The 21318-nt window shown below is 45.9% G+C and overlaps 1 protein-coding gene across 2 annotated transcripts in view; it reads right to left on the bottom strand.

The window, feature by feature from the left end:
- Positions 1 to 21318, bottom strand: part of tmem8b (transmembrane protein 8B) — a 197274-nt gene that overhangs the window by 125570 nt on the left and 50386 nt on the right. The window contains exon 2 of one of the 2 annotated variants that reach the window (XM_046335000.1): positions 10209 to 10416. The gene's annotated coding sequence lies outside the window, so the exon portion shown is untranslated. Of the gene's footprint in view, positions 1 to 9717; positions 9764 to 10208; positions 10417 to 21318 lie in introns of those variants that run through there. The other variant, XM_046335001.1, reaches the window with a different exon arrangement.

Below are 21318 nucleotides of genomic sequence, written 5' to 3'. Positions count from 1 at the left end.
TGCACCCACGGTTCGGTATGTATCACGGTCCAGTATGTATCACGGTTCAGTATGTATCACGGTTTGTGGGCCACGGTTCAGTATGTATCACGGTTCAGTATGTATCACGGTTTGTGGGCAACGGTTCAATATGTATCACGGTTTGTGGGCCACGGTTCAGTATGTATCACGGTTCAATGTGTATCACGGTTTGTGGGCCACGGTTCAGTATGTATCACGGTTCAGTATGTATCACGGTTCAGTATGTATCACGGTTCAGTATGTATCACGGTTTGTGGGCCACGGTTCAGTATGTATCACGGTTCAGTATGTATCACGGTTCAGTATGTATCTCGGTTTGTGGGCCACGGTTCAATATGTATCACGGTTTGTGGGCCACGGTTCAGTATGTATCACGGTTATTGTTGTCTATTATTTATTATTATTATTATTATTATTATTATTATTATTATTATTACAAGCCACCGGGGTCTGACAACTTGGATGGAAAATTACTGAGGATAATATTGCAACTATTTGTTCAAATGTATCACGGTCTAACGGTTCAGTATGTTCAACGGTTCAACCTGTAGGGATTGTGGGCAGCAGTATGTATCACGGTTCAGTATGTATCACGGTTCAGTATGTATCACGGTTCCAGTATGTATCACGGTTCAGTATGTATCACGGTTCAGTATGTATCACGGTTCAGTATGTATCACGGTTTGTGGGCCACGGTTCGATATGTATCACGGTCCAGTATGTATCACGGTTCAGTATGTATCACGGTTCAGTATGTATCACGGTTCAGTATGTATCACGGTTTGTGGGCCACGGTTCAGTATGTATCACGGTTCAATATGTATCACGGTTTGTGGGCCACGGTTCAGTATGTATCACGGTTCAGTATGTATCTCGGTTTGTGGGCCACGGTTCAGTATGTATCACGGTTCAGTATGTATCACGGTTCAGTATGTATCACGGTTCAGTATGTATCACGGTTCAGTATGTATCACGGTTCAGTATGTATCACGGTTCAGTATGTATCACGGTTCAGTATGTATCACGGTTCAGTATGTATCACGGTTCAGTATGTATCACGGTTCAGTATGTATCACGGTTCAGTATGTATCACGGTTCAGTATGTATCACGGTTTGTGGGCCACGGTTCAGTATGTATCACGGTTCAGTATGTATCACGGTTCAGTATGTATCACGGTTCAGTATGTATCACGGTTCAGTATGTATCACGGTTCAGTATGTATCACGGTTTGTGGGCCACGGTTCAGTATGTATCACGGTTCAGTATGTATCACGGTTCAGTATGTATCACAGTTTGTGGGCCACGGTTCAGTATGTATCACGGTTTGTGGGCCACGGTTCAGTATGTATCACGGTCCAGTATGTATCACGGTTCAGTATGTATCACAGTTTGTGGGCCACGGTTCAGTATGTATCACGGTTTGTGGGCCACGGTTCAGTATATATCACGGTTCAATATGTATCACGGTTTGTGGGCCACGGTTCAGTATGTATCACGGTTTGTGGGCCACGGTTCAGTATGTATCACGGTTCAGTATGTATCACGGTTTGTGGGCCACGGTTCAGTATGTATCACGGTTCAGTATGTATCACGGTTCAGTATGTATCACGGTTTGTGGGCCACGGTTCAGTATGTATCACGGTTCAATATGTATCATGGTTTGTGGGCCATGGTTCAGTATGTATCACGGTTTGTGGGCCACGGTTCAATATGTATCACGGTTTGTGGGCCACGGTTCAGTATGTATCACGGTTCAATATGTATCACGGTTTGTGGGCCACGGTTCAGTATGTATCACGGTTCAGTATGTATCACGGTTCAGTATGTATCTCGGTTTGTGGGCCACGGTTCAGTATGTATCACGGTTCAGTATGTATCTCGGTTTGTGGGCCACGGTTCAGTATGTATCATGGTTTGTGGGCCACGGTTCAGTATGTATCACGGTTTGTGGGCCACGGTTCAGTATGTATCTCGGTTTGTGGGCCACGGTTCAGTATGTATCACGGTTTGTGGGCCACGGTTCAGTATGTATCATGGTTTGTGGGCCACAGTTCAGTATGTATCACGGTTTGTGGGCCACGGTTCAGTATGTATCGTGGTTTGTGGGCCACGGTTTAGTATGTATCACGGTTCAATATGTATCACGGTTTGTGGGCCACGGTTCAGTATGTATCACGGTTCAATATGAATCACGGTTCAGTATGTATCACGGTTTGTGGGCCACGGTTCAGTATGTATCACGGCAACCGTATGATTCTGGTATCTTTATATTTAAGAACAAAAAATAAAAACACATCAACCTTTAAACAATGAACTCTTTATTTTGCCGAAAGACAAATAAAACGTTCCTTTCAGAAAAGATGTCAGGATGACTGACTAGGCCTGGTTTCTGTCTCCACTGTACGAAATCAAAACGTTCCTTTCAGAAAAGATGTCAGGATGACTGACTAGGCCTGGTTTCTGTCTCCACTGTACGAAATCAAAATGTTCCTTTCAGAAAAGATGTCAGGATGACTGACTAGGCCTGGTTTCTGTCTCCACTGTACGAAATCAAAATGTTCCTTTCAGAAAAGATGTCAGGATGACTGACTAGGCCTGGTTTCTGTCTCCACTGTATGAAATCAAGGGGAGAGAAACATTCAAATGAAAAGTGCTTCTTAGCTTTTGCCTTCTCTATTTTAAATAAACAGGGTACATACTTGTATAGGCAATATTCAATGTAAAAATAACATGAAGTGCAACATAAAGTTAGTTCCCTATATGAGAATCCATTCCTTTACGTCGAGGTTCTTCTGTGAAAAGCATGTCAACATTCTCTGAAGCAAGACGAGAACGGCCGGCACTGACAATGTCCCCGTGAGGTGCAGAACACTCTCTCACTTACAACAGAGCTTCCCGGGACACTGAGCCTCTGTTGTGCAACATGGGGAACTTTGACTGGTTTTGTTTTCCACCACAAAAAAAGATCAGATTACAATCTGCTGCCTTGTATGAGGTGACCTCCTCCTCAATCATTTTGGAAAAGGGTTTGGTCTCTTCCTCTGCTTTGAAAAGCTCCCCAAATAACTCTGCCATAACGGTGTTTTTTTGTGGAGGAGATAATGAGGATGGATATTCTTCCTCTGTGGATGGCCCTGTTTGTGGAGGGGATAATGAGGATGGATATTCTTCCTCTGTGGATGGCCCTGTTTGAGGAGGGGATAATGAGGATGGATATTCTTCCTCTGTGGATGGCCCTGTTTGAGGAGGGGATAATGAGGATGGATATTCTTCCTCTGTGGATGGCCCTGTTTGAGGAGGGGATAATGAGGATGGATATTCTTCCTCTGTGGATGGCCCTGTTTGAGGAGGGGATAATAATCCCGGTCTGTGTATCTTCTCTCCAAGTCCTGAGTGATGGCTGCCTTGGCCTCCCTGATGGTTGCACTGTCCTCAGGACCTGGTGCCATGGAGTTGAGAATCATTGTCTTCAGTGGGATAATTATTGATGAGGTGGGATTTGTTTCACTGCTCATGAGAGTAGTCATTGTTCTCAGGGGGGTTGAGTAGCTGAATGAGTTCTCCTGCCAGCTCCAGTTCACTGTCAGTCAGCATGACTATGTCTCTGACCGACTACTTCACAGCCTTGTCCAATACAGCAGAGTAGCTGGCCGGTTGCTGCTCCACATAACATTCCAACATGTCATGTATGGTATTCCAACGGGTTGTGACATCATGGATTCATTTGTGTTATGGTTTCTCGAGCATCTCTTGCATGACTGTCAAGACTTGGTGAGCGGTTGTGCTTTTGTGGGGAAAAAAGACACCACTTTTCCGATTTTCCCCAGGAGGCGGGACACTGCCTAGATGAGAGACTGCCTTTTGGCAGCTAGGTTCAGAATGTGTGCAAAAAAACATCCAATATGGGGCCCTAACCCGTCCGCTTACAATGTTTTGTACGTTATCTGCAGTGGCTGGGATTGTGATATTTGGTCTCTGTAGCTCCCACTCAGTCACAGCATTCATTAATTCTAGGGCTAAGTGTGCGCTTGTATGACTCACATAAAGGGAACAAGTTTTTTCAACCTGTAGCCCTTCATCTCCCAATCCAGTGCGTAGTGAACCGTCACAGAGATGGTAGCTTTGAGTACATAGTGAACCGTCACGGTGCGGTAGCTTTGAGTACATAGTGAACCGTCACAGTGAGGTAGCTTTGAGTACATAGTGAACCGTCACAGTGAGGTAGCTTTGAGTACATAGTGAACCGTCACAGTGAGGTTGCTTTGAGTACATAGTGAACCGTCACAGTGAGGTAGCTTTGAGTACATAGTGAACCGTCACAGTGAGGTAGCTTTGAGTACATAGTGAACCGTCACAGTGAGGTAGCTTTGAGTACATAGTGAACCGTCACAGTGAGTTAGTTTTGAGTACATAGTGAACCGTCACAGTGAGGTTGCTTTGAGTACATAGTGAACCGTCACAGTGAGTTAGTTTTGAGTACATAGTGAACCGTCACAGTGAGGTAGCTTTGAGTACATAGTGAACCGTCACAGTGAGGTAGCTTTGAGTACATAGTGAACCGTCACAGTGAGTTAGTTTTGAGTACATAGTGAACCGTCACAGTGAGGTAGCTTTGAGTACATAGTGAACCGTCACAGTGAGGTAGCTTTGAGTAAATAGTGAACCGTCACAGTGAGGTAGCTTTGAGTACATAGTGAACCGTCACAGTGAGGTAGCTTTGAGTACATAGTGAACCGTCACAGAGAGGTAGCTTTGAGTACATAGTGAACCGTCACAGTGAGGTAGCTTTGAGTACATAGTGAACCGTCACAGAGAGGTAGCTTTGAGTACATAGTGAACCGTCACAGTGAGGTAGCTTTGAGTACATAGTGAACCGTCACAGAGAGGACCAACCAACCAACCAGCTAAATGTAAAGGTGGTTTTATCCTCTACCAACCAACCAGCTAAATGTAAAGGTGGTTTTATCCTCTACCAACCAACCAGCTAAATGTAAAGGTGGTTTTCTCCTCTACCAACCAACCAGCTAAATGTAAAGGTGGTTTTATCCTCTACCAACCAACCAGCTAAATGTAAAGGTGGTTTTATCCTCTACCAACCAACCAGCTAAATGTAAAGGTGGTTTTATCCTCTACCAACCATCCAGCTAAATGTAAAGGTGGTTTTATCCTCTACCAACCAACCAACCAACCAGCTAAATGTAAAGGTGGTTTTATCCTCTACCAACCAACCAGCTAAATGTAAAGGTGGTTTTATCCTCTACCAACCAACCAGCTAAATGTAAAGGTGGTTTTATCCTCTACCAACCAACCAGCTAAATGTAAAGGTGGTTTTATCCTCTACCAACCAACCAGCTAAATGTAAAGGTGGTTTTATCCTCTACCAACCAACCAGCTAAATGTAAAGGTGGTTTTATCCTCTACCAACCAGCTAAATGTAAAGGTGGTTCTATCCTCTACCAACCAGCTAAATGTAAAGGTGGTTTTATCCTCTACCAACCAACCACCCAGATAAATGTAAAGGTGGTTTTATCCTCTACCAACCAACCACCCAGATAAATGTAAAGGTGGTTTTATCCTCTACCAACCAACCACCCAGATAAATGTAAAGGTGGTTTTATCCTCAACCAACCAACCAGCTAAATGTAAAGGTGGTTTTATCCTCTACCAACCAACCACCCAGATAAATGTAAAGGTGGTTTTATCCTCTACCAACCAACCAACCAGATAAATGTAAAGGTGGTTTTATCCTCAACCAACCAACCAGCTAAATGTAAAGGTGGTTTTATCCTCTACCAACCAACCAGCTAAATGTAAAGGTGATTTTATCCTCAACCAACCAACCAGCTAAATGTAAAGGTGGTTTTATCCTCTACCAACCAACCAACCAGATAAATGTAAAGGTGGTTTTATCCTCTACCAACCAGATAAATGTAAAGGTGGTTTTATCCTCTACCAACCAACCAGCTAAATGTAAAGGTGGTTTTATCCTCTACCAACCAACCAGATAAATGTAAAGGTGGTTTTATCCTCTACCAACCAACCAACCAACTAAATGTAAAGGTGGTTTTATCCTCTACCAACCAACCAGCCAGCTAAATGTAACGGTGGTTTTATCCTCTACCAACCAACCAGCTAAATGTAAAGGTGGTTCTATATTGTACCAACCAACCAACCAGCTAAATGTAAAGGTGGTTTTATCCTCTACCAACCAGCTAAATGTAAAGGTGGTTTTATCCTCTACCAACCAGCTAAATGTAAAGGTGGTTCTATATTGTACCAACCAACCAGCTAAATGTAAAGGTGGTTTTATCCTCTACCAACCAGCTAAATGTAAAGGTGGTTCTATCCTCTACCAACCAGCTAAATGTAAAGGTGGTTCTATATTGTACCAACCAACCAACCAGCTAAATGTAAAGGTGGTTCTATCCTCTACCAACCAGCTAAATGTAAAGGTGGTTCTATATTGTACCAACCAACCAACCAACCAGCTAAATGTAAAGGTGGTTTTATCCTCTACCAACCAGCTAAATGTAAAGGTGGTTCTATATTGTACCAACCAACCAACCAACCAGCTAAATGTAAAGGTGGTTTTATCCTCTACCAACCAGCTAAATGTAAAGGTGGTTTTATCCTCTACCAACCAGCTAAATGTAAAGGTGGTTTTATCCTCTACCAACCAGCTAAATGTAAAGGTGGTTTTATCCTCTACCAACCAGCTAAATGTAAAGGTGGTTTTATCCTCTACCAACCAGCTAAATGTAAAGGTGGTTTTATCCTCTACCAACCAGCTAAATGTAAAGGTGGTTTTATCCTCTACCAACCAGCTAAATGTAAAGGTGGTTCTATATTGTACCAACCAACCAACCAACCAGCTAAATGTAAAGGTGGTTCTATATTGTACCAACCAACCAACCAGCTAAATGTAAAGGTGGTTTTATCCTCTACCAACCAGCTAAATGTAAAGGTGGTTTTATCCTCTACCAACCAGCTAAATGTAAAGGTGGTTTTATCCTCTACCAACCAGCTAAATGTAAAGGTGGTTTTATCCTCTACCAACCAGCTAAATGTAAAGGTGGTTTTATCCTCTACCAACCAGCTAAATGTAAAGGTGGTTCTATATTGTACCAACCAACCAGCCAACCAGCTAAATGTAAAGGTGGTTCTATATTGTACCAACCAACCAACCAACCAGCTAAATGTAAAGGTGGTTCTATATTGTACCAACCAACCAACCAACCAGCTAAATGTAAAGGTGGTTTTATCCTCTACCAACCAGCTAAATGTAAAGGTGGTTTTATCCTCTACCAACCAGCTAAATGTAAAGGTGGTTTTATCCTCTACCAACCAGCTAAATGTAAAGGTGGTTTTATCCTCTACCAACCAGCTAAATGTAAAGGTGGTTTTATCCTCTACCAACCAGCTAAATGTAAAGGTGGTTTTATCCTCTACCAACCAGCTAAATGTAAAGGTGGTTTTATCCTCTACCAACCAGCTAAATGTAAAGGTGGTTCTATATTGTACATTGTTATTCTTTGTACAAGATGGATTTTCTGTGCTGTTAACATCTGTCAAACCGCATAAAGACAACAATGAATGTTCCCTGTTTAATCTGCTGTTAACAGAATGTGTGTTGATCTCTCCTGTATGCCCTCAGAAGCTCCACCTGACATGTGCTAATAAAATAATGAAGATGTAATTAGTAGATAAACCCTGCAGCCGAGCGCAGTGCTGGGTAATCAACCATAAAACCACATGTCGACGGAACAACAACACATTTCTCTCTTGCTCTCATTTCTCTCCTCTCCTACAGCCTCTTTGTTCTACAGTGACATTTCAATATTGAGACTTGCTCACATGCAGTGCAACATCTCTGCCTGAGAAAGGTGTACCTAAAATATCACAAACACAGCTCTGCTGATTGAAGGCTCTGCAGCATTAGTCAGAGGGCCATCTTATTACAGAACAGTGGGGACTCTGCAGCATTAGTCAGAGGGCCATTTTATTACAGAACAGTGGGGACTCTGCAGCATTAGTCAGAGGGCCATCTTATTACAGAACAGTGGGGACTCTGCAGCATTAGTCAGTGGGCCATCTTGGCTCAGCCATCAGGGACTCTGCAGCATTAGTCAGAGGACCATCTTGGCTCAGCCATCAGGATGCTACATCTCCATTACAGTGTCTGTCTGCTCACAGAAAAGCCAGGCTGAAGCAGAACATTTCCAAGTTTAGACTACAACATGCTTTAATTACACACACACACACGTGCGGTAGAAGACCACAGACTGCCCTGACAGCAGAGATAGAAGACCACAGACTGCCCTGACAGGGTAGAAGACCACAGACTGCCCTGACAGCAGAGATAGAAGACCACAGACTGCCCTGACAGCAGAGATAGAAGACCACAGACTGCCCTGACAGCAGAGATAGAAGACCACAGACTGCCCTGCAGCAGGGGTAGAAGACCACAGACTGCCCTGACAGGGTAGAAGATCACAGACTGCCCTGACAGCAGAGATAGAAGACCACAGACTGCCCTGACAGCAGGGGTAGAAGACCACAGACTGCCCTGACAGCAGAGATAGAAGACCACAGACTGCCCTGACAGCAGAGATAGAAGAACACAGACTGCCCTGACAGGGTAGAAGACCACAGACTGCCCTGACAGCAGGGGTAGAAGACCACAGACTGCCCTGACAGGGTAGAAGACCACAGACTGCCCTGACAGCAGGGGTAGAAGACCACAGACTGCCCTGACAGCAGAGATAGAAGAACACAGACTGCCCTGACAGCAGAGATAGAAGACCACAGACTGCCCTGACAGGGTAGAAGACCACAGACTGCCCTGACAGGGTAGAATAACACAGACTGCCCTGACAGCAGAGGCAGAGGACCACAGACTGCCCTGACAGGGTAGAAGACCACAGACTGCCCTGACAGGGTAGAAGACCACAGACTGCCCTGACAGCAGAGGCAGAAGACCACAGACTGCCCTGACAGCAGGGGTAGAAGACCACAGACTGCCCTGACAGCAGAGATAGAAGACCACAGACTGCCCTGACAGCAGAGATAGAAGACCACAGACTGCCCTGACAGCAGAGATAGAAGACCACAGACTGCCCTGACAGCAGAGATAGAAGACCACAGACTGCCCTGACAGCAGAGATAGAAGACCACAGACTGCCCTGACAGCAGGGGTAGAAGACCACAGACTGCCCTGACAGGGTAGAAGACCACAGACTGCCCTGACAGCAGGGGTAGAAGACCACAGACTGCCCTGACAGCAGAGGCAGAAGACCGCAGACTCCGTGGGAGCGTTGGGTTAGCACTGTGCTAACTGCCCTGACAGCAGGGCCCCAGAAGACGGCTCTGCCTTGCTTTAGCTGGTGATCTGATCAGGGATGGCAAGCGGGCATCTCAGCCCGATGGAGATCCAGTCCATCTCTGCCCTGACAGCAGCTAGAAGACCACCCTCTGACCCTGACTATTGACAGCAGGGTATCAACCATAGACTGTGCAACAGGGGTAAAACCACAGACTCCATTTCAGCAAGAGAAGACCACAAGGACAGGGGTGAAGACTTATCCCTGACAGGGTAAAACACTATGTTAACATAGTGGGGAAAAAACTCTCCAGCCAGAGAAAACCAGCCCGACCATCATCCAGAAAGACTCAGCATGTCCATTCACCAGACTCACCTTGACAGAGATCTTTCCCTCATCCTTGGGCAGGTGTGCAGCCAGGAACCAGTCCCCAGGGAGAGGTGAAGACCACAGAACACCCCTGACAGGTGCGGTTTGACAGAGTCCAGGACCAGACTGCCCTGACAGCAGGGGGAAAGGACTCCTGGGACGTTGGGTTATCACTGTGCTAACTGTCAGTACGCCCCATCGGCTCTGCCTTGCTCTGAGTACCTGAGACAATATCAAAGACCCTTTGGCAATGCCGTAAAGCGGGCATCACAGACTTTTTAGTCATCACACACAGTGTGACAGCAAATACCACCCTCTGACCCTTATTGGATCAGACCATCATTTAGTGTGATCTAAAACCTGCAAGCTGTTGAAATTATGGGCTTCACTTTCCTCATTATATAAATGATAAATCAGAGTTAACAACTAGAGAAAAATTAGCCAGAGAGAAAGAGCAAGATCCAGAAAGACTCAGCATGTCCATTCACCAGACTCACCTTGACAGAGATCTTTCCCTCATCCTTGGGCAGGTGTGCAGCCAGGAACCAGTCCCCGGGGAGGGGTGAGGTCACATTGAACACCCCTGTGGTGCGGTTTGGTAGAGTCCAGGTGAGAGTGACTGCAAAGGACCCTGGGACGATGGTATCCTGTGGGAATCGCGTGTGGAGGGGGTTGATGACGGGAGGGGCTCCTGCTCTGAAGTACCTAGAGACAATAACAAAGACCCTTTAGTTAATGCCGTAAAGTACAAGGACACAGACTTTTTAGTCATCACACACAGTGAGAGAGGGCAAGATAGTGAGAGAGTGAGAGGGCGAGGAAGTGAGAGAGCAAGAGAGAGATCGAAAACCTGAGAGAGAAAAAGAGAGCAATATAAATGATAAATCAGAGGAGCAACTAGAGAATTAATTAGAGAGAGAAAGAGCAAGAGAGAAAGAGTGAGAGGGCGAGAGAGTGAGAGGGCGAGAGAGTGAGAGAGCAAGAGAGAGCGAGAGAGAGAAAGAGAGAGCGAGAGAGAGAAAAAGAGAGCAAGATAGAGAGAAAGAGAGAGCGAGAGAGCGAGAGAGAGAGAAAAAGAGAGCAAGATCGAGAGAAAGAGAGAGCGAGAGAGAGAGAGAGAGGGCGAGATAGTGAGAGAGTGAGAGAGAGGCGAGAAGAGAGAGCAAAGAGAGTGAGAGAGAGAGAGAAAAAGAGAGCAAGATAGAGAGAAAGAGAGAGCGAGAGAGAGAGAAAAAGAGAGCAAGAGAGAGAGAGAGAGCGAGAGAGAGAGAGAGCGAGAGGGCGAGAGAGTGAGAGAGCAAGAGAGAGCGAGAGAGAGAGAAAAAGAGAGCAAGAGAGAGAGAAAGAGAGAGCGAGAGAAAGAGCAAGAGAGAAAGAGAGAGAGGAGAGAGAGAGAGTGAGAGAAAAGAGAGGCGAGAGAAGAGTCGAGAGAGCAAGAGAGAGCGAGAGAGAGAAAGAGAAAGAGAGAGCGAGAGAGAGAAAAAGAGAGCAAGATAGAGAGAAAGAGAGAGCGAGAGAGCGAGAGAGAGAGAAAAAGAGAGCAAGATCGAGAGAAAGAGAGAGCGAGAGAGAGAGAGAGGGAGAGCGAGTGAGAGTGAGAGAGCAAGAGAGAGCGAGAGAGAGAAAGAGAGTGAGAGAGAGAGAAAAAGAGAGCAAGATAGAGAGAAAGAGAGAGCGAGAGAGAGAGAAAAAGAGAGCAAGAGAGAGAGAAAGAGAGAGCGAGAGAAAGAGCAAGAGAGAAAGAGTGAGAGGGCGAGAGAGTGAGAGAGAGAGGGCGAGAGAGTGAGAGTGAGAGAGCAAGAGAGAGAGAGAGAGAGCGAGAGAGAGAGAGAGCGAGAGAGAGAAAGAGAGCAAGAGAGAGAGAGAGAGAGAGCGAGAGAGAGAAAGAGAGCAAGAGAGAGCGAGAGAGAGAGAGCAAAAGAGAGAGAGCGAGAGAGAGTGAGAGAGAGAATCAACTATTAAAGACTACCAGAACCTACTGAATTCCCAAATTACATTGAATGAACTACTAGACAAAATCCTCCAATCTAAAAGGCTAAAAGGCCTCTGGTATTGATGGTATCCTAAATGAAATGATAAAATATACATACCACAAATTGCAGTTGGCTCTACTTAAACTCTTCAAACTTTTAACTCTTTAACAAATAATATTTTCAAATCAAAATCAAATTGTATTTGTCACATGACCTTACAGTGAAATGCTTACTTACAGCCCTTAACCAACAATTACATTTTGAGAAAAAGACCTATAAGAATAGGAAATAAAAGTAACAAATAATTAAAAAGCAGCAGTAAAATAACAATAGTGAGACTATATACAGGGGGTACCGGTACAGAGTCAATGTGGAGGCTATATACAGGGTGTTACGATACAGAGTCAATGTGGAGGCTATATACAGGGTGTTACGGTACAGAGTCAATGTGGAGGCTATATACAGGGTGTTACGGTACAGAGTCAATGTGGAGGCTATATACAGGGTGTTACGGTACAGAGTCAATGTGGAGGCTATATACAGGGTGTTACGATACAGAGTCAATGTGGAGGCTATATACAGGGTGTTACGATACAGAGTCAATGTGGAGGCTATATACAGGGTATTACGGTACAGAGTCAATGTGGAGACTATATACAGGGGGTACCGGTACAGAGTCAATGTGCAGGGAGCACCGGTTAGTTGAGGTAATTGAGGTAATATGTCCGTGTAGTTAGAGTTACTAAAGTGACTATGCATCGACAACAACAGAGAGTAGCAGCAGCGTAAGGGGGGATGCAAATAGTCTGGGTAGCCATTTGACTAGATGTTCAGGAGTCTTATGGCTTGGGGATTAGAAGCTGTTTAGACACCTCTTGGACCTAGACTTGGAGCTCTGGTACCGCTTGCCGTGTGGTAGCAGAGAGAACAGTCTATGACTAGGGTAGCTGAAGTCTTGACAATTTTTAGGGCCTTCCTCTGACACCCCCTGGTATAGAGGTCCTGGATGGCAGGAAGCTTGGCCACAGTGATGTACTGGGCCGTTCGCACTACCCTCTGTAGCGCCTTGCAGTCGAGGGGGCGGAGCAGTTGCCATACCAGGCAGTGATGCAACCAGTCTCGATGGTGCAGCTGTAATACTTTTTGAGGATCTGAGGACCCATGCTAAATCTATTCAGACTCCTGAGGGGGAATAGGTTTTGTCCTGGCATCTTCATTTCTAAGCAAACAGCTGGAGGCAGGGCTTTCTCCTATAGAGCTCCATTTTTATGGAACGGTCTGCCTACCCATGTCAGAGACGCAAACTCGGTCTCAACCTTTAAGTCTTTACTGAAGACTCATCTCTTCAGTGGGTCATATGATTGAGTGTAGTCTGGCCCAGGAGTGGGAAGGTGAACGGAAAGGCTCTGGAGCAACGAACCGCCCTTGCTGTCTCTGCCTGGCCGGTTCCCCTCTTTCCACTGGGATTCTCTGCCTCTAACCCTGTTACGGGGCTGAGTCACTGGCTTGCTGGGGCTCTCTCGTGCCGTCCCTGGGGGGTGCGTCACCTGGGTGGGTTGATTCACTGTTGTGGTCGGCCTGTCTGGGTTCCCCCCTTGGGTTGTACCGTGTCGGAGATCTTTGTGGGCTATACTCGGCCTTGTCTCAGGATGGTAAGTTGGTGGTTGAAGATTTCCCTCTAGCGGTGTGGGGGCTGTGCTTTGGCAAAGTGGGTGGGGTTATATCCTTCCTGTTTGGCCCTGTCCGGGGGTGTCCTCGGATGGGGCCACAGTGTCTCCTGACCCCTCCTGTCTCAGCCTCCAGTATTTATGCTGCAGTACTTTGTCTACACACTCATCTCATATGTATATACTGTACTCGATACCATCTACTGTATGCTGCTCTGTACCATCACTCATTCATATATCCTTATGTACATGTTCCTTATCCCCTTACACTGTGTATAAGACAGTAGTTTTGGAATTGTTAGTTAGATTACTTGTTGGTTATCACTGCATTGTCGGAACTAGAAGCACAAGCATTTCGCTACACTCGCATTAACATCTGCTAACCATGTGTATGTGACAAATAAAATTTGATTTGATTTGATTTGATTTGAGTAGTTTATGTGTCGGGGGGCTAGGGTCAGTTTGTTTATCTGGAGTACTTCTGTCCTATTCGGTGTCCTGTGTGAATCTAAGTGTGCGTTCTCTAATTCTCTCCTTCTCTCTTTCTTTCTCTCTCTCGGAGGACCTGAGCCCTAGGACCATGCCCCAGGACTACCTGACATGATGACTCCTTGCTGTCCCCAGTCCACCTGGCCATGCTGCTGCTCCAGTTTCAACTGGCCTGGGCCCTAGGACCATGTCCCAGGACTACCTGACATGAGGACTCCTTGCTGTCCCCAGTCCACCTGGCCATGCTCCTGCTCCAGTTTCAACTGACCTGAGCCCTAGGACCGTGCCCCAGGACTACCTGACATGATGGCTCCTTGCTGTCCCCAGTCCACCTGACTGTGCTGCTGCTCCAGTTTCAACTGTTCTGCCTTATTATTATTTGACCATGCTGGTCATTTATGAACATTTGAACATCTTGGTCATGTCCTGTTATAATCTCTACCCGGCACAGCCAGAAGAGGACTGGCCACCCCACATAGCCCGGTTCCTCTCTAGGTTTCTTCCTAGGTTTTGGCCTTTCTAGGGAGTTTTTCCTAGCCACCGTGCTTTTACACCTGCATTGTTTGCTGTTTGGGGTTTTAGGCTGGGTTTCTGTACAGCACTTTGAGATATCAGCTGATGTACGAAGGGCTATATAAATAAATTTGATTTGATTTGATTTGATTCATGACTGTCTTGGTGTGCTTGGACCATGATAGTTTGTCGGTGATGTAGACGCCGAGGAACTTGAAGCCTCAATCTGCTCCACTACAACCCTGTCGATGAGAATGGGGGGGGCTTGGTCCTCCTTTTCCTGTAGTCCACAATCATCTCCTTTGTCTTGATCACATTGAGGGAGAGGTTGTTGTCCTGGCACCACATGGCCAGGTCTCTGACATCCTCCCTATAGGTGGTCTCGTCGTTGTCGGTGATCAGGGCAACTACTGTTGAGTCAACGGCAAACTTAATGATGGTGTTGGAGTCGTGCCTGGCCATGCAGTCATGAGTGAATAGGGAGTACAGGAAGGGACTGAGCATGGACCCCTGAGGGACCCCTGTGTTGAGTATCAGCGTGACAGATGTGTTGTTATCCCTTTCCACCTGGGGGCGGCCAATCAGGATGTCCAGGATCCAGTTGCAGAGGGAGGTGTTTAGTCCCAGGGTCCTTAGCTTAGTGATGAGCTTTGAGGGCACTATGGTGTTGAACGCTGAGCTGTAGTGTCAATGAATAACATCCTCACATAAGTGTTCCTTTTGTCCAGATGTGAAAGGGAAATGTGGAGTTCAATAGAGATTCCACAATTTGTGGACCTGTTGGGGCGGAATGCAAATTGGAGTGGGTCTAGGGTTTCTGGGATAATGGTGTTGATGTGAGCCATGACCAGCCTTTCAAAGCGCTTCATGGCTACAGACATGAGTGCTACATGTCTGTAGTCATTTAGGCAGGTTACCTTAGTGTTCTTGGGTACAGGGACTATGGTGGTCATTTAACCAGGTTATCTTAGTGTTCTTGGGTACAGGGACTATGGTGGTCAACTTGAAACATGTTGGTATTACTGACTCAGACAGGGAGAGGTTGAAATGTCAGTGAAGACACATGCCAGTTAGTCAGTGCATGCTTGGATCCGTCTGGCCCTGCCACCTTGTGAATGTTGAACTGTTTAAAGGTCTTACTCACATCGGCTACAGAGAGTATGATCACCCAGTCATCCAGAACAGCTGATGCTCTCATGCATGCCTCAGTGTTACTTGACTTGAAGCGAGCATATAAGTAATTTAGCTCGTCTGGTCTCCTGACCCCTCCTGTCTCAGCCTCCAGTATTTATGCTGCAGTAGTTTATGTGTCGGGGGGCTAGGGTCAGTTTGTTTATCTGGAGTACTTCTCCTGTCCTATTCGGTGTCCTGTGTAAATCTAAGTGTGCGTTCTCTAATTCTCTCCTTCTCTCTTTCTTTCTCTCTCTCGGAGGACCTGAGCCCTAGAACCATGCCCCAGGACTACCTGACATGATGACTCCTTGCTGTCCCCAGTCCACCTGGCCATGCTGCTGCTCCAGTTTCAACTGGCCTGGGCCCTAGGACCATGTCCCAGGACTACCTGACATGAGGACTCCTTGCTGTCCCCAGTCCACCTGGCCATGCTCCTGCTCCAGTTTCAACTGTTCTGCCTTACTATTATTCAACCATGCTGGTCATTTATGAACATTTGAACATCTTGGCCACGTTCTGTTATAATCTCCACCCGGCACAGCCAGAAGAGGACTGGCCACCCCACATATGCTCTCTCTAATTCTCTCTTTCTTTCTCTCTCTCGGAGGACCTGAGCCCTAGGACCGTGCCCCAGGACTACCTGACATGATGGCTCCTTGCTGTCCCCAGTCCACCTGACTGTGCTGCTGCTCCAGTTTCAACTGTTCTGCCTTATTATTATTTGACCATGCTGGTCATTTATGAACATTTGAACATCTTGGTCATGTTCTGTTATAATCTCTACCCGGCACAGCCAGAAGAGGACTGGCCACCCCACATAGCCCGGTTCCTCTCTAGGTTTCTTCCTAGGTTTTAGCCTTTCTAGGGAGTTTTTCCTAGCCACCGTGCTTTTACACCTGCATTGTTTGCTGTTTGGGGTTTTAGGCTGGGTTTCTGTACAGCACTTTGAGATATCAGCTGATGTACGAAGGGCTATATAAATAAATTTGATTTGATTTGATTTGTGTGACTGGGAAGCTCGCGGCTGTGCTTCCCTTTGTAGTCTGTAATAGTCTGCAAGCCCTGCCACATTCAACGAGCATTGGAGCCGGTGTAGAATGATTCAATCTTAGTCCTGTATTGACACTTTGCCTGTTTGATGGTGCGTCGAAGGGCATAGCGGGATTTCTTATAAGCTTCGTGGTTAGAGTCCGTTCCTTGAAAGTGGCAGCTCTACCCTTTAGCTCAGTGTGGCTGTTGCCTGTAATCCATGGCTTCTGGTTGGAGTATGTACGTACAGTCAATGTGGGGACGACGTCATCGATGCACTTATTGATGAAGCCAGTGACTGATGTGGTGTACTACTCAATGCCATCAGAAGATTCCAGGAACATATTCCAGTCTGTGCTAGTAAAACAATCCTGTAGTTTAGCATCTGCTTGATCTGACCACTTTATTCTTATTGACGAGTCAATGTTACTTCCTGCTTTAGTTTTTACTTGAGGATAGAATAATGGTCAGACTTGACAAATGGAGGGAGAGGGAGAGCTTTGTAAGCGTCTCTGTGTGTGGAGTAGTTGGTGGTTGAGAGCTTTGTACGCGTCTCTGTGTGTGGAGTAGTTGGTGGTTGAGAGCTTTGTACGCGTCTCTGTGTGGAGTAGTTGGTGGTTGAGAGCTTTGTACGTGTCTCTGTGTGGAGTAGTTGGTGGTTGAGAGCTTTGTACACGTCTCTGTGTGGAGTAGTTGGTGGTTGAGAGCTTTGTACGCGTCTCTGTGTGGAGTAAAGGTGGTTGAGAGCTTTGTACGCGTCTCTGTGTGTGGAGTAGTTGGTGGTTGAGAGCTTTGTACGCGTCTCTGTGTGGAGTAAAGGTGGTTGAGAGCTTTGTACGCGTCTCTGTGTAGAGTAGTTGGTGGTTGAGAGCTTTGTACGCGTATCTGTGTGGAGTAAAGGTGGTTGAGAGCTTTGTACGTGTCTCTGTGTGTGGAGTAGTTGGTGGTTGAGAGCTTTGTACGCGTCTCTGTGTGGAGTAGTTGGTGGTTGAGAGCTTTGTACGCGTCTCTGTGTGGAGTAGTTGGTGGTTGAGAGCTGTGTACGCGTCTCTGTGTGGAGTAGTTGGTGGTTGAGAGCTTTGTACGCGTCTCTGTGTGGAGTAGTTGGTGGTTGAGAGCTTTGTACACGTCTCTGTGTGGAGTAAAGGTGGTTGAGAGCTTTGTACGCATCTCTGTGTAGTAAAGGTGGTCTAGAATTTTGTTTCCTTCTGGTTGCACATTTAAAATGCTGGTAGAATTTAGATAAATGGATTTAGTGGTCTACAGTTTATCATGAGATACTCTACTTCAGGCGAGCAAAAACTCGAGACTTGCTTAGATATCGTGCCTCAGCTGTTGTTTACAAATATACATAGACCGCCACCCCTAGTCTTACCAGAGGCTGCTGTTCTATCCAGCCATCTGTATGTTATTCATGTCGTCGTTCAGCCACGACTCATAAGATAATACAGTTTTTAATGTCCCGTTGGTAGGATAAATGTGCTTGTAGTTCGTCCACTTTATTATCCAACGATTGTACGTTAGCCAATTGTACCGATGGCTGCTTGGTCCTGTGTAGCTCATTTGGTAGAGCATGGCGCTTGTAACGCCAGGGTAGTGGGTTCGATCCCCGCGACCACCCATACATAGAATGTATGCACACATGACTGTAAGTCGCTTTGGATAAAAGCGTCTGCTAAATGGCATATATTATTATTATTATTATTATATCCTCACAAGGCACCTCAACATCCTTCCGCGATACCTGCGTCTCTTTCTCCTGCGAATGACGGGGATGAGGGCCTTCTCGGGTGTCTGGAGTAAATCCTTCTCGTCCGACTTGATAAAGAAAAATTCTTCGTCCAATTCGAGGTGAGTAATCGCTGTTCTGATTCCAGAAGTAGCATCAACATTATGTACAAAATAAGTTACAAACAATGCAAAAAATAATAATAAATAGCACCGTCCCCGCCAGCGCCATTACATCATCCTCAGCTCATCTGGAACCTTCTGGAAACCGAGGTGGCGGGTTACATCATCCTCATCTTCTGGAACCGAGGGCTGATCACCATTACATCATCCTCAGCTCATCTGGAACCTTCTGGAAACCGAGGTGGCGGGTTACATCATCCTCATCTTCTGGAACCGAGGGCTGATCACCATTACATCATCCTCAGCTCATCTGGAACCGAGGGCTGATCACCATTACATCATCCTCAGCTCATCTGGAACCTTCTGGAACCGAGGGCTGATCACCATTACATCATCCTCATCTTCTGGAACCTTCTGGAACCAAGGGCTGATCACCATTACATCATCCTCATCTTCTGGAACCGAGGGCTGATCACCATTACATCATCCTCATCTTCTGGAACCGAGGGCTGATCACCATTACATCATCCTCTTCTTCTGGAACCGAGGGCTGATCACCATTACATCATCCTCATCTTCTGGAACCTTCTGGAACCGAGGGCTGATCACCATTACATCATCCTCATCTTCTGGAACCGAGGGCTGATCACCATTACATCATCCTCTTCTTCTGGAACCTTCTGGAACTGAGGGCTGATCACCATTACATCATCCTTATCTTCTGGAACCTTCTGGAACCGAGGGCTGATCACCATTACATCATCCTCATCTTCTGGAACCGAGGGCTGATCACCATTACATCATCCTCTTCTTCTGGAACTGAGGGCTGATCACCATTACATCATCCTCTTCTTCTGGAACTGAGGGCTGATCACCATTACATCATCCTCATCTTCTGGAACCGAGGGCTGATCACCATTACATCATCCTCATCTTCTGGAACCTTCTGGAACCAAGGGCTGATCACCATTACATCATCCTCTTCTTCTGGAACTGAGGGCTGATCACCATTACATCATCCTCTTCTTCTGGAACTGAGGGCTGATCACCATTACATCATCCTCATCTTCTGGAACCTTCTGGAACCGAGGGCTGATCACCATTACATCATCCTCTTCTTCTGGAACTGAGGGCTGATCACCATTACATCATCCTCTTCTTCTGGAACCGAGGGCTGATCACCATTACATCATCCTCTTCTTCTGGAACTGAGGGCTGATCACCATTACATCATCCTCATCTTCTGGAACCGAGGGCTGATCACCATTACATCATCCTCATCTTCTGTAACCGAGGGCTGATCACCCCAATCCACAACAGTGGAGAGAAATTTGACCACAATAACTACTGTGGGATATGCGTCATAAGCAACCTTGGGAAAATCCTCTGCATTATCATTAACAGCAGACTTGTACATTTCCTCAGTGTACTGAATGTACAATGTACTGAACAAATGTCAAATTGTGTTTTTACCAAATTAGTGTACAACAGATCACGTATTCACCCAGCAGACCATAATTGACAAAGAAACAAACCAAAAGAAAGGCAAAGTCTTCTCATCGTTTGTTGATTTTTTTAAAACACACATTTCTTCCCACAGGGCCGTGGGGTGAGACAGGGATGCAGTTTGAGCCTCACCCTCTTCAACATATATATCAATGAATTGGCGCGGGCACTAGAACAATCAGCAGCACCCGGCCTAACCCTTCTAGAATCTGAAGTCAAATGTCTGCTGTTTGCTGATGTTCTGGTGCCAAGGAGGGCCCAACCAAGGAGGGCCTACAGAAGCACCTAGATCTTCTGCACAGATTCTCAGACCTGGGCCATGACAGTAAATCTCAGTAAGACAAAATATAATGGTGTTCCAAAAAAGGTCCAGTCGCCAGGACCACAAATACAAATTCCATCTAGACACCGTTGCCCTAGAGTACACAAGAACTATACATACCTCGACCTAAACATCAGCGCCACAGGTAACTTCCACAAAGCTGTGAACGATCTGAGAGACAAGGCAAGAAGGGCCTTCTATGCCATCAAAAGGAACATCAAATTTGACATAACAATTAGGATCTGGCTAAAAATACTTGAATCAGATATAGAACCCTTTACCCTTTATTGTTGTGAGGTCTGGGGTCCGCTCACCAACCAAGATTTACAAAATGGGACCAACACCAAATTGAGACTCGGCATGCAGAATTATGCCTATTCCTTTGGAACTTTTGTGAGTGTAATGTTTACTGTTCATTTTATATTGTTTATTTCACTTTTGTATATTATCTACTTCACTTGCTTTGGCAATGTTAACACGTTTCCCATGCCAATAAAGCCATTTGAATTTAATTTAATTTAATTGTGAGAGAAAAAAAATATTCCTGTGGTTCCTCAATTCACAGACAGACAGGAAATTGTGACTTACGTTATTAAGATTTGTACAAAAATATTCAGGTAGACATTTTCCTGGCTGTTGATGTCATGTGTACCATTCCTGACTGACGCACGCGTGTGCCGATAGGATGCATGGGGAGTGAGTAGCTCCGTGTTGTACCGACAAAACTGTGGTTATATGGAGAAGCCAGATAACAAATTTCAAATTAAGCCTCTAAAATCGGCAGATCAACTGGGAGAGAGTGAGCGGTCAGTTAGGTACAACAACCAACCAATCAGTTGGTAAAGCGGTGTGGCGACTCTAATCCAACAAGCCATATGGCTTCCCCCAGAGGAAAAGACAAGGAGCAGCTTTGGTTATTAAACCAAGTCAATAATGTTCACTAGCCTCTGCTTTGTTGTTTAACTAATGAGGCCTGTTCTGCCTCTGTTGAAGTCTTTTTCCCAGACAGAGTGAACAGTAAAGTAAGACTCCCTCTCCTTTATTGAGTCATGTTATCTGCTAGCTTTTGAAGGGGGTCTCTTGA

The sequence above is a fragment of the Oncorhynchus gorbuscha genome, unplaced genomic scaffold (assembly GCF_021184085.1).
Source record: "Oncorhynchus gorbuscha isolate QuinsamMale2020 ecotype Even-year unplaced genomic scaffold, OgorEven_v1.0 Un_scaffold_640, whole genome shotgun sequence".
In the NCBI taxonomy this organism is placed as follows: domain Eukaryota; kingdom Metazoa; phylum Chordata; class Actinopteri; order Salmoniformes; family Salmonidae; genus Oncorhynchus; species Oncorhynchus gorbuscha.
This window is presented reverse-complemented; position numbering and strand designations above follow the sequence as displayed.